Raw genomic sequence first — 16962 nt, forward strand, 5'->3', positions numbered from 1 at the left:
AGAGTTTTGGAGGTTTAAGTCACAAAAAATAGCTGCAAATAGAATATGATAAATGAAGTATCACTTTTTATAAACTTGGCTCTTTTTTTACCCATAATGACTAATCAGTCTACAAAAAGCATTCTCAAACATCTTAAGTGAATGGCACACAATGTTCATATATAAATAATAATTTTAAAATTTAGAAAGGAAGAATGGATGGGGAACGGTTTCATAATTTATCAAAATATACACACGATTTCTCTTTGATCCAACACACAAACAAACTAAATTTACACCAAGAAAAACTCACTAAGCCTCCACAGAGGGGCAAAAGCACACATAATTTTACCCAGGGTTGACAGGAAAACATTCACAGAAATAGTGAGGTTTGAGGTTGTTTTCATAAAGTTCTAGGAATTGATCACTTGGAATCAAGAGAGCAGGCGAACATGCAGAGACAGAAGGCATGAAGGAGCTGTGAGTACAGCAATGTCCTTACTGATGTTCATCTGTAGCTGTGGCATAATAAGGAGAGAACTAGGCATGGTCTTTCCTTGTAACATTAAAAGAATCTGATATAATCTTACATTGAACAGGAATATTGTTTAATGTTTAAAGAAAGAAAAGTCAGATCCACGTGTTCAAAGGAAACATTCACCTTAAATAGTTTGGAGGCTGGAAAAACGGAGCTGGGTTAACAGGCTCTGCTAGAGACTCACTGAGGGAAATCTGGAAGCACTATTTCATTTTGATTTTCTCATTTGTGAAAGAGGGATAAATTGTGAATAAATAATATATATCAAATAGTTGAGAGAGTAAGAGTATAATCAGTACTGTTATTATTTAATGAAGCAAGAGAAAGGCAGAAACAGTGGTGATGCAATGGAAAATATGTAATCTAAGAGATATTAAAGAACTATGTTCAGTATCTAGTTCAAAGGTAGCAGTTTTTAAGTGACTTGGGCCATCTGCTGCTGCTTTCCCAGGTGCATTAACAGGGAGCTGGATCTGAAGTGGAGTAACCAGGACTCAAAGGGGCGCCCTTATGCGACCTGTGGGTTGCTGCTTAACCCGCTGCACCACAGTGCCAGAACCTAAGTCACCTTTTTTAAGTTACAAGTTTAAGAATATTTTGGAATCACCGGGTTAATGCAGGTAAGTGATTTTCTTTACTGATTATCTCAGAGCCTTTCAGTATTAATGTATAATATTAGTCCCCAGGAAGAAGGGTTCTTGAAGGTTAATTAAGCTTCTCTTTTTTAAGAAGCCCTGGCTTACATTTGAATGACATTGTGAATGATCCTGTGTGGATTACCAGTTTCAGACAGTGGCAGGGCAAATGGCATGAGACCTAGGAAAGGCTCTGAGGAAAAATACTTACTCCTGAAGCATTCTTGTCTGGATAGTAGATATTTTTTAGACATGTTTTAAAACGCATTTTTATGGAGTGGGCATTTAGCCTAGCATTTCTGATGCTGGTTGTGATGCCTTTGTCCCACATCAGAATGCCTGAATTCATTCCTGGTTATGGTTTCTGACTCCAGCTTCCTGCTTGAGAAGATCCTGGGAGGAAGCAGGGATGCCTCAAGTAATTGAGTCCCTACCACACTGTGTTGGGTTCCCAGGTCCTGGTTGATTCCTGGCCAATGTGGGCATTTGGAGAGAGGACCAACAGATGAGCCCACATTCTTTCTCTCTTTCTTTTGCTCTCTGTCTCCCCAAATAAAGCATATTTATGGAAATGTTGTAGCTTGTAATTTAAGTGATAGGTACAGTAATGTCAATCCTAAAGATGTCTAGGGCCTGTCTCGAGAATCCATGATCCAGGAACTTTGCAAAGGTTAAGTATAGTTATGAATCATAAAATTAGTTTATTATCCATGGTTATCTAGGTAAGCCAAATGTAATCACTTGGACTCTTAAAAGCAGAAAAGAAAAGGCAGAGAGAAAAGATAGAAAAGAGAGGCAAAGAAGAGAAAGGGTGACTTTGCATGGACAAACAAGAGAATGGAAGCACAACACCAACTCAATCTACAATCCCTGGATTAGGAGATAAAAAGAAGGCAGTCGTTAACCAAAGATGGGGTGTTGGTGCTAAGAAGCTGGGAATGACCCTCAAGGGGCAGCCAGCAAGGAAATCTCAGTCCTACATCTCAAGAAACTGAATTTTGCCAATCATCAGAAAAAATTAGGAAAATTAACTACCTCCTTGAATCCACAGAAAGAAACACAGATAGAACACAGATTTGCTAACACTCTGAAACCCATATCAGACATCTGGCTTACTGAAGCATACATATGGAAAAGTGAAAATGTACATGTGTCACTTGATAGATTTCCATGTAAACCCATTTATGTCACTAGCATCCAGGTAAAGAAATACAACACAGTTCCCTTCAGTTATACCTACTATCCTAACTTTTTAGTTCTGTTAGTTTTAGAATTTCATGTATATGAAATCATATAGTATGCATATTTTCTGTGTCTTCTTTCTCTCAATGTTATGTATTTGAGGTCCTTCCATGTTGCTTGTTTCATTTCCATTGCTTTATAGTATTACATTATATGAATAAATTACACTTTATTTATGTTTTCTATTGCTGTTGGACACTTAACCATTTTGGTGATTTCAAATAGTGCTACAATGAACATTCTTAGACTTCTTTTTTTGTGGATATATATATCTAAACATGTGTTGCATTTATTCCTATGATTAAATTTGTGGGTGTTAAACAATGCTTCAGTGCCTACACACAAGTATATCTTTAGTAAGTATTGGAAATAGTTTCCTGTCATTGGTATATGAATTCATACATCCACCAAGAGTATGTGGATATGATTTTGAGCTTGCTAGATTTACATACTACATAACTGTTTAGTCAGTAGGTAGTGACTGCCATGAAACTCAGACACATGTTCCTGTTTACAAATTCCCAATTTGATAACAATTATGGAAGGCATTATGAACTGACTTCAACATACTGTTGGTTATCTTTTAGAAACAAATATGTGATAAATGCTATATCCTTGAGATTCAAACTTCCCTATTAGTTTTAGCTCCTGAATACAGAGCTAATGTCCCTTTTTATTTGCAGAAAAGAATCCATTTTCAAATCTACCTCTTTTCAAATATAATTAATTTTACTGTGAATATTACAATTCCAGGCTTTAATTATTGACTAGTATTTAGAATGTAATAAAGAAGATTATTTGCATTGAAATTCTTCTGGTTGTATCAGTTTGCATGATAATTGTGGAATTCTGTGAATGGATTGTTAAACTGTTAGCATTTTGAAGCTGGTCATGGTAGAAGAACTTCCCTCACAAATATTTGCCAGTGCTACAAATCAGCACGTTACTTTTATTACCAGCATACCATGCATGGTTCTGTGTAATCAGTCCCAGGCAGCTTAAGCATAAATGATGTGATAGTAATTTTGCTAAACGGCTTTTAAGAAGTTGGTAATGATTTTTAAGCTAATCTGGAGCATATGAAAATGCTCAAATTATCACAACATCCAAATCACTGTGAATTATATACTTTAAAGTTATTCATTAATTTTACAGTTGCATTATGACATTTTAATACTTTTTATTTCTTTAATTCTTAGCATAACCATTTTTTTTCATGAGATTGCCAATCTATTTTTCCTATTTTGAAGTATCTGTGCACCTCCACTGATCTTTTTGCTATTGCCCCATAGTGTTTTATATTACTTGGAATAAACTATCTGTATCACAGTGACTTTTAAGATTTTATCGTCATTGGCCATGTGCTGCAAATATCATGCTTTATAATGATTTTCCATGCTGTTCCTTTTTATTAACATGCGCTAGTTTATCTTTGATCTCTCCCTTTGTGATTTATTCATTTATTTTATGTTTATAAATTCCAAACCCACGAGGTAAACATTTCCATGGATTTATATATTTATATAAAGTTGTATTTTGTATTGACTTTATCTGAATTTACTTTAATAAAGGACTCAAATCTAAACTCTGTTTCTCTCTCCCTCAAGAGGTCATAACAGAAAGTTAATAGGTAACAGAGATGATGATATAAATAAATGAATAAATAGAAAACATCAATACAATTTAATAGAGAAATGAAGTCTTTTCAATAAATGGTGATGGGCATCAGTATATATACATATGGTAGAAAAAGGGATCTTGAGTGCCAACACAAAGACTAATTTGAAGTAGGTTTATTGACAAATATTAGAAGCTTCTACAAAGAGAGAAGAAAATAGGAAATCCTTTTCATGACAGTTGAGTAGGCAATTATATAAACAGAAGACATTGCTTATTGACGTTTTGGAAAAGATCAAGTGTATAAACAGAAGATAAAAATTTAACTAATAATTAAATGATAAGTCCCCACTAAGATTCAGAACCAGACATGGATGCCGACTCTCACCATTGCTATTCAATATGGTGCTGGAAGTTTTGGGCAAAGCCATTAGACAAGAAAAAGAAATCAAAGGGATACAATTAAAAAGGAGGAATCCAAACTCTCCCAATTTGCAGATGGCCTGATTCTATATGTAGGGGATCTAAAAGATTCCACCAACAGACTATTGGAATTCATAAAAGAGCTTGGTACAGTGGCAAGATACAAAATTAACGCACAAAAATCATTAGCCTTTGTATACACACACAATGCCACGGCTGAAAAAGAACTTCTAAGATCATTCCCACTCACAATACTTGTAAAAAAATAAATGCCTTGGAATTAAATTTAACTAAGGCAGTCAAAGATCTCTATGATGAAAATTACAAAACATTTAAGAAAGAAATAAAAGATGACACAAAAAATAGAAAAATCCCCCATGCTCATGGATTAGAAGATTTAATGTCAAAATGCCCATATTACCAAAAGCAATTTATAGATTCAATGCAATCCCAACAAAAATAGAAATGAAGAAATGATATTATTCTCAGATCTAGAAAAATGGTACTAAAGTTCTTATGGAAAGATGAGATCCCAAATAACTAAAGTAATCTTATACAACAAAAACAAAGCTGGGGGCATAACAATATAAAATTTCAAGATATACTACAGGGCAGTTATAATGAAAACAGCCTAATACTGGCATATAAATAGGCACACAGACAAACAGAACAGAATAGAAACTCCAGAAGTCAATCCATGAATTACAACCAACTTATCTTTAACTAATGAGCTAAAAACCAGTCCCTGGAGCAAGGACAGTCTATTCAACAAATGTGTTGAGAAAACTGGATCCTTCTGTGCAGAAGTATGAAACAATTCCCCTTCCTGACACGTTACACAAAAAGCTACTCAAAATGGATCTAAGACCTAAATCTATAATCTGATACCACCAAATTACTAGAGAACATTGGGAAAACCTTGCAAGTCATTGGCATAGGCAAAAAGTTCTTGGAAAAGACTCCAGAAGCACAAGTACTCAAAGCCAAAAATTGAGAAATGGCATTGCATCAATTTGAGAAGCTTCTGCACTGCAATGAAACACTCAGCAAAGTGAGCAAGCAACTGACAGAATGGGAGAAAATATGTGCAAACTATGAAATTGATAAAGCATTAATATCCAGAATCTATAAAGAGCTCAAGAAACTCAAAAACAACAAAACAAACAATCCAGTTAAATGGGCAAAGGACTTGAACAGGCATTTTTCAAGAGAGGAAATTCAAATGGCCAAGAAACATATGAAGAAATGCTCAGGCTCACTAGCCATCAGGAAAATGCAAATCAAAACCACAATGAAGTTTAACCTCACCCCAGTCGAATGGCTCTTATACAGAAATTAACACAAAAAAGACACTGGTGAAGATGTGGGTAAATAAAGGTACCCTAATCCACTGTTGGTGGAAATGTAACTTGCTGCAACCATTGTTGAAGAGAGTATGGAGATACTTCAGAAATCTGAAATTAGATCTGCAATATGACCCAGCAATCCCCGCACCTCAGAACTTAAACAAAATGGAATCAACATACGAAAGTGTTATCTGTACCCCCATATTCATTACAGCTCAATTCACAGTAGTTTAGATATGGAATTAACCTAGAAGTCATCAGTTGATGACTGGATAAAGAAATAATTTTATATATACACTGTGGAGTACTACTCATCAACAAAAAAATGAAATCCTATCTTATGCAACCAAATGGATACAACTGAAATCCATTATACTTAGTGAAATAAGCTAGTCCCCAAAAGACAAATACCATATATTTTGCCTGATCTATCATAACTAATAGAGTACCTAAAATATTAAAATTAAATGATAAGTCAAGTATCAACACAAAATTTCCTTTTATGAATGATATTAAAGAAGTTTTTAGAGGGGCTGGCACTGTGGCGTTGCGGGTAAAGCCACCACCTGCAGTGCCGGCATCCTATTTGGGTGCCAGTTTGAGTCCCAGCTGCTCCATTTCTAATCCAGCTCTCTGCTATGGCCTGGGAAAGCAGTGGAGGATGGCCCACGTCCTTGGGCCCCTGCATTGCATGGGATACCCAAAGGAAACTCCTGGCTCCTGGCTTTGGATCCGCATAGCTCTGGCTGTTGCAGCCATCTGGGGAGTGAACCAGTGGATGGAAGACCTCTCTTTCTCTCTGCCTTCCTTCTCTCTGTGTAACTCTGACTTTTAAATAAATAAATAAACCTTTACAAAATAAATAAATAAAAATAAAAAGGTTTTTAGAAAGTTATAGACTTGGAAAAAATGCCCATAATACATATACTACATATACATACAAATCATATCTGTAATATATAAAAATGGCTTCACTGCAACTGAAATAAAAAAACATTTGGGCAAAGATCATGAAGAAACATTTCAATACAAAAGATACTTTAAATGTCATTAACATATAAATAGGTATTTATATATATAGGTAGATATTAAATGTATACATTTATCACATTATTCTAGTCACATATTATTAGCAACATAATTATATATTAAATATATTTATATAGGTATTTAATAAATATCATATTATATATAATCATTTTATATTATAGAACATATAATATATGCTAATAACATATATTCATATATTATAATAAATAGATATTATATATATACATATATATAAATAGGTACCCATCATATAGTGTTGGTAACCAAAGATAATGAGCTTAAAATTACACTAAAGTGCTTACAATAATAATAGACTGACAATACAAAAATCAGAGAAACATGAAATAATAATGTCATACATTCCTAATGGGAAAAAAATTCTATTCATTCACTTGAGAAAAATCTTTTTTTTAAAGTTGTCTGTTATGTGGAAAATATTCAACGTATTTTCAACTTTTTGAAAAATGAATGCATATAGTTACATATATACACATGTTATATACTACCTATATAATAGATATATAGCACCCAATGTACAAATGCTAATACACAATTTTATTTATTGTAAATTATTTATTTTAATGGAGAGCTGTTTTTCATATGTGCAGCCAAATTCTACGGTTACAATTAATAAACAAGATAATTTGGACATAACTATTTGTTAATATTTTTGCTTACTTTAACCAGCATCACCTATGTGAAACAATGAGTAGGCCCACCTCTACGTCATCAATGATGTATGCAATTCATTTTCTGACTCATATAATAGTTTTGAATAACAGAACAGTATTTGCTTTAGCTTTTATGTTATTTATGACGTGCTATCTATAGTTGAGACACACTTTTAACTTTAATCTGTATTAAGTAGTTTTTCCATGTCACTTTCTTATGTCCAAGCAAACCAAAAGACAACAAATCTATGCTGTTTTGCAGCATTTATCAATTGTGTAGTATAAAAATTTCACTATGTCACATATCAGATTCATGATGACTTCACTGAATGCAGAATTGTGGGGACAGAGATTTGCAATAATACACATCTTTATACAGTATATAAATACATATTTATGATATAAATAATAGTAGGCTATAGTCATTAGTGTGAGGAGTTTTGAGGACATATTCACTTTGTTTTTAATATAATTTATTTTAGAGTAATTTCATATAATTTAATTTTAATAATATGAGGGGTTAACAACCAGCTCAAAATTATCTAAATATTTAACAGGCAGTTCTAGTGAGCTGATATGAGCTTGCTCCAATTAGTCCATCTACACTGTGATAGAAATTCTACAACTGATGTACCTATGAGAAATGAAAGTAGAAGTCTGCAAAAAGACTTTTACAGATTGCTCAAAATTTTTATAGTAATAGTCCCAAAATGGAACTTGTAGGACCATGAAGAGGAGTATTCATCTACAGATTATGATGTATTCATATAATGAATACTATACAACTATACAAATAATAAATAATTGATACATGCAAAATATAAATGCATCTCTAAAATGATTGAGTAGAAAAAACTAGATATCAAAAAGTATAAGCTACCCAATGTCATATGTTCATATGCAAGCAAAGCACACACATACAGATATACATAAATCAGTGAGAATTACGAATTAGTTATAAGAAATAAAGTCTTGTGTCTCAGATCCATGACTTTATTACTATCTGTCCTAATTTATTAAAGCCATTTTACTTCTCTGTTACACAATGTGTGCATACAGAAATTCCCTTTTCAAATTCAAACTTTGCAATTGTAGAGTTAGAGATAATATTGGTATATATTTTCTATACTGGCCTATAAAAAGTATCAAAATGTTACGATATTCATCTATCCATTGTTAATAAATTTATATATTACTTTTATTTACATATTTGCTACTGTGGATGATTAAGGTTTTTATCCATATTGATACAGATGCATACTATTTATCAGGAGATGAAAAAACTGCTCAGCTAAAGCTAGACCAGATGCATACTATTATTGACTGGTGGTTATGGAGTACAAACAGATCTCTGCTTTCTGACTATTAAAATAAGTAACTGATACATTTATCCAATATATTTGTAGAAAAAATAAACTTCTTATTTCACTGAATAGATTCACATTTTCAGTGTATCCCAAAATAATTTCTATTTTTGGCTTCACTCTTGAAATGAATCTTATGTTATTAAACATTAACATCAACAAAAGTTAATTGTGTAAAAATTAAAAAACCATGATGTTCACTTAGAATTATTTTAAGTGGCTTGCAGTCCTCTGAAGAATATAGCCCTTTTTGCTCTCTCAGCTGAATTAAAAAATAATACAATGGCAAGGTTACAATTTGCTCCACTTAAGGGATGAGTGGAGAAAAAAAGATATTCATTATTGATGCATACAGAAAATATTTATGCCTGAGAGTGCTATACCAGCATTCTTATAATTGCTAAGGGCTATTTTAAATTGTACTTAAACACCAATAAAATATTTTGACATTTTACATATTTAATTTTGATGTTTTCTGCATATTATTATACTGAAATGTTTAATAGATATGAGTAAATACTAACATAAGTCACTGTTTGGTTCTGTCCTTCAGGAATAGATTTTTTTAAAATAATCACAAAATAAATTTCATTGATAATATTTATTTTATGATACAAGAAACTTATTTAAAGATATTCAGCCTACCTATTTGCTGCTTGAATTTCTTAGGAACAGGAACATTTTCATACTGCTAAGAAAAAAATACATAAATATTTTTAAAATGTTTAAGACTATGTAATCAGCCTACCAGGTTGATCCATTGTTGTTTACAGCTTTCTCGGCATTGTGCATCATTTAATAGGTTCTGAATAATTCTGTCTAACAAGACTGATATTCTCCAATTAATGCACAAATTCAAGGCCATTTCACAGTTAATGTACAATTCCAAATTACCCTTCCTAATAATCAAGAAATTAGAATTATATATTGAGATGATAAGGATGAATGAAAGAAAGAATTAAGAAAACACATGATACCAGATTGATGTGACTATTTATAGCAATAGCAGCGTGTTTTCGTTATTTGGTGATTTTTTGGCCGATTCCCGTGTATTATCAAAGCTAGAAATATGTGCACACAGCATGCTTTAGCAAGATCTGCTGCTTAGGAATTGAATTAGCTGAAGCCAGGGGAGTTCAATAGAAAGACCTCAGCAAGAGTATAGCAATAGATTCACAAGGTGTCTAGATTGGGAAGAAATAAAAAAGCGATCATTGTCAGAATCCCTCTACAAAGACAGCTTTGGTGAGTTGAACAGCTATGGATTTATAATTTTACAACTATGGTTTTATAATTTAAAAAAAATTGGATATTATTTAGCATGGAATTGTAGTCCATCCTCCCAGGATGCATATACAGTGAAAAAACTTATCTATGTTTGCTTGTATGGAAAACATAGCATAGGACCATCAGGCAAAAAGCAAAATGTTTGACACACATTGCAAGGACTGGTAATAAGTATAATAGATGACTGTAAAAAGAGATATTATTGAGATCAAGCAGTCATTATATGGAGGTTATTGTTAGTGCACTAGATTAGAAATCAAATACATATTTCTTAATGGCAAATAATGTATTTGAAAGCATTTGCCTCTTCAAGAAACCCTATCTTTTAAAAAATTGAATTTTTACTGTCAAAAGAAACTAGGCTAGAATACCTTGCCTGCCCAAATACTCAGTAAATTTGCTTTCTGTTCAGAATATCTTGTTTATGTATGAAAAAAAGGAGAGACAACTGTACATGATGGAAGAACTGTCTAAGATAATGGAAACTTTGAAAACAGATGACATTTTAATTTATGAAATTTAAACTTTGCTTTGTTGGATATAGACAAGACTATTAGGAAGCCACCAAAAATGTTCACAGGGAACAAACAAAATTCAATACTGAAATCTGAAGCTACAGGGGGAAAAAAACCATAATAAAATGATACTCTCCAACAGCTTGGCTCTCCTAAGAAAAACACAAAGAAAAATGTTTTGGAAGTTGTTCTATTTTAACTTTGCTTAAAATAAAGAATGATTGCTGGTCAGATTCATATGGTTAGTGCAATAATCAAAAAATATAACAAAACAAACAGCAGCTCATTCATTACCACTGATATATTTATCATTATCTGGTAAAAATCACCATTTTCCACATCAGTCCAAGAAAAACTAATTTTACTTTCTATACAAATATGTGAAATATTCATTCATTTGTGAGGTACTCATTACTTGATTTTTTTCAAAATAGTGCCACATTATACCTGGCAAAAATTTAATTTTATCATGTTTTCTTTATCTTCTCACTCTTTGCAATCCCCCACTGATTTTCTTTTAAAACTCTAAGGACACAGACAAAAGAAACATTTGCCAAAAAGGTGATAAACAACATTGCTGCTACTCTTTAAGTCCCCCTTTTCATAGCGCTAACTTCAGAGATTAGGGACAACTTAAAAGCAAGGTAATGGGGTCTTGTGGTATCATAGATTTCAGTGGGGTGAAAGAAAGGGTAGAAGAGGGCCTTTCAACATGCAATTGTACATCTCGCCCAATTCTTTCCCAGTTTTGCTCCACTGAAGCATCTGCTATGACTAGATGGTACTAGGGATTGCCTATGCCATAGTCATATTTTCTACAATAAAATGAAATGTACCACATTAAAATATCACAATATTATATATATATTTAATCTATATATAAAATATATGTTTGTGTGTTTAAGGAATTTATTAAGACAACAGATTCTCAGGTTCACAACAAATGCATATTTACTACAACACAGTTGTCAGTTCATGTAATATTAATACAAAGAGAAAAAATTAAGTTTAGTTCATAGATATAATTCTAATTATATGATACCTTCTCTTTCCTTCCCTCCCTCTCTCCCTTCCCTCCTTTTAGTTTTGTGATAACAAATTTTTATATGTGTGTGTGTATATTCTGTGAAGGATTATCAAAGGAGTAAACAAGTGTGTCAGAGATATGTTTGCCTTGGATTTGATCTCAGTAATAAACCAATACATGACAGAATAACAGTGCATGATAGTGTTCTCTGGAATTTTTTCTCTGGAATGTTTCATTGATACTGCACTAATGATAAAAACACCCTCGTTTCCCTATGACAACATTTGGTGTGGTTTGAAATGTAAAACAAACAGAGCAATTAGGCTCCATATTCTTTACAGATGATGAACAATTCTTTTCCAAAATATTAAATGTAGTCTCATGTGTGTATATCAATATTGTGATGTGCATAAACACAGGCACACACAATTCCTATAGTTACAACAATCAGTACATGTGTGACAAACTGGTCCACAACATAGAATTAAATTAGAATTAAGTCACCATTTAGTTGTCCTCGGTTTACATTACAAACCCCCAGATAAATAACTAAATTATCTTAGCCATTTTGAAGCATCAATTCTTTAAATAGAATGATTATTTTATGTGACAAAGAGTTTGTACACACAGGAAATATTTTTAAATGCCTCTGGCATAATACTAGCGAAAGGGTCCCTATTCTCATTTGATGGCCTATCCCCTCCCTATTTAGATTGTAAATATAATTCACTATGTACTATTACATCCAAATTCATTTTTATCTCTAATGTAGGTTGTTATTCTGGACAGATTCTATAACTTCCAAGTTGCTTGCATGTAATAAAAATGTGTCCTTCCAATTTCATATTTCAATTTCACTTCTGAATAAGATCTCTCCCTATTCACCAACTCAGGACAGAGAAAAGGGGGCTAAAATCGGGTAGAAACAGATTCTGCCCTTCAATGTCTTTCCGCATTGCCTCCTTTTATGTCTTAACATTTAACAACTGGGCAAACAGCATGCTATTAAAAATCGTATTTGACTGAACTGCAGGCTGTAGATGTTTTTGGTATTTGTCTTTATAAGGTGATCATATTATTGTATTTGTATTCTAGTGAATTATGGAGGCAATTAAAACCTACATTTTCAAAGTTAAAAATAAATCTTGCTAATATGATTACAATTATTTTTGGTCTGCATGCTATTTGTGGATGGACCATCAATTTCATCTAGAATCATTACTTTACTATTAACTCCAAAGATTTCCATCTACATTTCCAAAATCTTTTTCTCTCAACCTCATTTGTTCACCATTAGTTTTTAAGGTTCCCTTGACTACTTTTAACCCTATTTAAAGTCATGAGGTCTATTTGACTTCAAAGCACTTGACAGATGTTCTATTTCCAAATGTAAGCAGCTACTTAAATTGTTCAGACCACAGGCTTATTTGAATTTCTATTTATTGCACAATTTTTGTGACCTTAAGTAAAATAGGAAACACTCCAATTTTTAAGCCTATAATTAAAAAAGCAAAGGGAAATAGTGAAACAGAGCAATGGATATTTAGCACCAATACTCTTCCTAGTTTGCAAAAATCAGGTTCTTTCTATCTGTTTGACATCCTGGACTCAATTCTCTTTTCATTCTCAGTAGCACATTGGTTAGTCCCTCCTAAAATCTACATTTCACATTGTCTTTGCTTTTTTTTAATTTAAAGCCATTATAGTTAACAACAATAAAAATTTGCTTTCATCCCCTTGTTTCTGACTTGCTTCCATTCAATTTCTTTTTCAAATTTCTTCTGAAATTCATTTGAGACTAATATTCAGATGTTAGTTCCTTTATACTATTTAATTTGATTTGCAAGCAAGATGATATAAATATAGAAGGTGGGTTTATTAAATGTGAAAATAAAAATGAAAATGTTATGTTTTATAATTATCCTACAGAAGATAATAGCTGACTATGATGTTAGATCAAGGTTAATAGGATTAAAAATCCTAGCATTATTTATTTTCACAAAGCAAATAAATATCTCTTTCTGGTTTTGGCACTTTGGGTTTAATTCTTTAAGCTCTGAATACCAAATTAAATTATCAAACAAAACAAATACGTAAATAGTGGAATGTACCAACAAATATAATAAAGCAGACAAACTTAGAAGATATCAACTTTGCAAGAGATATTCAAATTTATGATTTTCAGCTATTCATTAGGCAGAGAAGATGCTGGCTAAATGCATTGAAGTTCCCTTAATGCAAAATTTATTTTTTTATGATATAAAGTGGAGCAAGCTCCATTGGAATTCATTGACTCTCCTAGTTCATAGTGCAGATCTCAAGGCAAGTACAGAGCATTGACGTTCAAATGTGAGTGTTTTCTAGCTCCTTTTTGCTTTCCCTGGAAAGCAGGACACTACTGCTCTAAATAACAAACAAATATATATATTTACATAGGCAAAATGTTGTTTCATTGCATAATAACTGGGGCAGGGATTGTTTAACCACAGCTCTACCTCAGCTTCAGATTTCCAATAATAAGCAAATACTGATGCAAGTGGATTTTCTGAGCCTTCTCAAAGAGACAGTCATTCAAAAGAGCTGAGTTTGAGGAATGTCAGACACTCTGTCCCTGCTGAGAATGAAAGCCAAGGTAAAGGGAGAGCTAGGGGATGGTAACACATGACAAAATAACTTGAGAAAGTGAAGATAGCAGTGAAAGTGAATAACAAATTGGATACTGTCTACAAGCCAATAATTAAATATACATGGCCCATACAAAGAAGTGCACCACGCTTTCTTAGCTCTTGACTGAAAACCGAAAACCTGAGTAGTAAGTAGTACTGGCAGTACTAAAATGTTAGTACTAAAATGTCATCGCGGATGATTCTGAAGGAGAAGGGGGGAGTCTGCCAGGTGGGCAGAACATTAAGCAAGTGTACCTTGTAAGTTTGCCTACATGGAGACGGACAGAGGAATGAGTTTTCTCCAACTCATGGGTAGTGACTATTATATTGGCTTGAATTACTGGAAATAATACTATTGGAAAATTGACAAGAGAATTTATGGGAAAAGTATAGATACATTTATCTTATACAGAAAATGAATACATTGGGTCACCTAGTAAATGTCCATCACACAGCAACCTTCAAAGAGGATGCAACCATCGGGTGATAAAGCAGCTTCTACGCTGGATGTTGGTGTCTCCTTCTCCAGCGAATCCTGACCTTAGCCAGTGAGCTCATCAGAAATGTCGACATAGCAGCAGCAATGAGATTACATATGAACTTTTAACTTGTACTCACCAAGTCTAATGTGACTGAGGACATCACTGGAGGAGCACACTGTCAGCATCAGAGATCAATACTGAGCACTTTATATGGTAAGTTTCCCCGAAAAGGGGAGCAGCTCCCTGGTGACTGGTTGAATATATTATAGCACTTCCAAACAGAAGCAGCAGCATGTTGCTCTCACAGGAGTAGATATTTATTATGGTAATAGATTTTCTAATCTGATCACAGTGCTTCAGTTAAAAGCAATAACTCTCATCTTCCAGAAAATACTGCGTGCCTGAGCTTACACACTTGGAATGTACTGGTTATATCATGTCAGTCTGAAAGATATGATACAAAACCAGACCAACATTTGAAGACTCAGATTGTTTATTTGGTAATACAGTGTGGGCTGGGACAATTGTCTTCCAGGAAATGGAATATCTAGGGATATGCTTTGAATGAGGCACTTTTATATGGTGCTATTTCTCGGAAAGCCAGTATTAAGAAGTTCAGGAGCACTGTTATGCAAAAGCCTCTCATTATCACACCTGATGATCTTCTAATGAAAATTTTGTTTCTCATTCTTGCAACTGTGACTCTGGATAGTCTAAGAATTTTTATTCTGACGAGAGCAATCTTTTTACCTAAGGGCATAATAATATTTTCATTGAACTAAAACTGACACCTGGTCACTTAAGTTCCTCATGTCAATAAACCAACATGCACAGAAGGAGCTGATTATTCAGACTACTAAGGGGAAATTGTATTGGTATTGTAAGGTCATAAGGTAGTAAAAATGAGTATGACTGGAATAGAGGGGAGCTCCTGAGTACCTCTTGGCACTTTTGCATCTTATGATGAGCCAGTGGAAGCCTGCAACCGTGTGGGCAAGTCCAGCAATGCCACATGCCACTCAGGAATAAGTTAGTCTAAGAATCCAGATCTGGGTCATTTCACAAGCGAGAATTCAGGACGAGCTGAATTGCCTACTGAGGGCTACTGTGAAGTGCAGTGCGTTTCCTCCCAATTCAAGCACTGAAGCTCTAACTTCTAATGTGATGGTATTTGGAGATGGAGTTGGCATGGGGGGGGGGGGGTTAATTAGAATCAGATAGGTTCCTGAAGTTGGAGCACTTATGGTGGGAGGAGTGACTTTTTAAGAAAAAGAAGAGGCTGGCGCCGCGGCTCAATAGGCTAATCTTCTGCCTGCGGCATCGGCACACCAGGTTCTAGTCCTAGTCGGGGCGCCAGATTCTGTCCCGGTTGCTCCTCTTCCAGTCCAGCTCTCTGCTGTGGCCCGGGTATGCAGTGTAGGATGGCCCAAGTGCTTGGGCCCTGCACCCGCATGGGAGACCAGGAGGAAGCACCTGGCTCCTGGATTCAGATCGGCGCAGCACACCAGCCGCAACGTGCCGGCCGTAGTGGCCACTTGGGGGGTGAACCAACAGCAAAAGGAAGACCTTTTCTCTCTCTCTCTCTCTCTCTCTCTCTCTCAAATAAATAAATAAATAAATAGAGGATAGAAATATTGAGACCACTCTGTCTCTACCACATGAGGACACAGCAAAAAGACAACCATTTGCAAAGACGCCTCAGAGAAAGCCAAACCTGCCAACAGCTTGATCTTGAGCATCCTAACCTCCACAATCATGAAAAATACATGGTTATTGTTTAAGCTACTCAGTTTGTGGGTTTTGCTACAGCAGACTAGGTAAATAAAAAACAAAGTAAACCAAAAACAAAGGCAAATAGAATATGAAGATTAAGAAGAAATGCAAATACCACATCAGACCATATTGCGAGTTATAGGGAATAAAAGGACAGAGGTAACTATAAGAGGGTCTTCATAAAGTTCGTGGAAATGTATAATCTGAAAAAAAAACTATGCATGGATTTCAAAATCTTTTTGTAAAAAAAAAAAGAAAACTTTAGTTTCTTTTTTAAAATAATTAATTAATTTTGACAGGCAGAGTTAGTGAGAGAGATCTTCCTTCCATTGGTTCACCCCCCAAAA

General features: G+C 34.0%; 1 protein-coding gene across 5 annotated transcripts in view; it reads right to left on the reverse strand.

The window, feature by feature from the left end:
* The window catches only part of LRFN5 (leucine rich repeat and fibronectin type III domain containing 5), a 280126-nt gene that overhangs the window by 67530 nt on the left and 195634 nt on the right, over nucleotides 1-16962 (reverse strand). For 2 of the 5 annotated variants that reach the window (XM_070053334.1, XM_051822185.2), the window contains one exon: nucleotides 9511-9556. The exons of the other annotated variants lie outside the window; for them this stretch is intronic. The gene's annotated coding sequence lies outside the window, so the exon portion shown is untranslated. The remainder of the gene's footprint in view (nucleotides 1-9510; nucleotides 9557-16962) is intronic. 5 annotated transcript variants of the gene reach the window in all.

Source organism: Oryctolagus cuniculus, chromosome 12, assembly GCF_964237555.1.
Source record: "Oryctolagus cuniculus chromosome 12, mOryCun1.1, whole genome shotgun sequence".
Taxonomy (NCBI): domain Eukaryota; kingdom Metazoa; phylum Chordata; class Mammalia; order Lagomorpha; family Leporidae; genus Oryctolagus; species Oryctolagus cuniculus.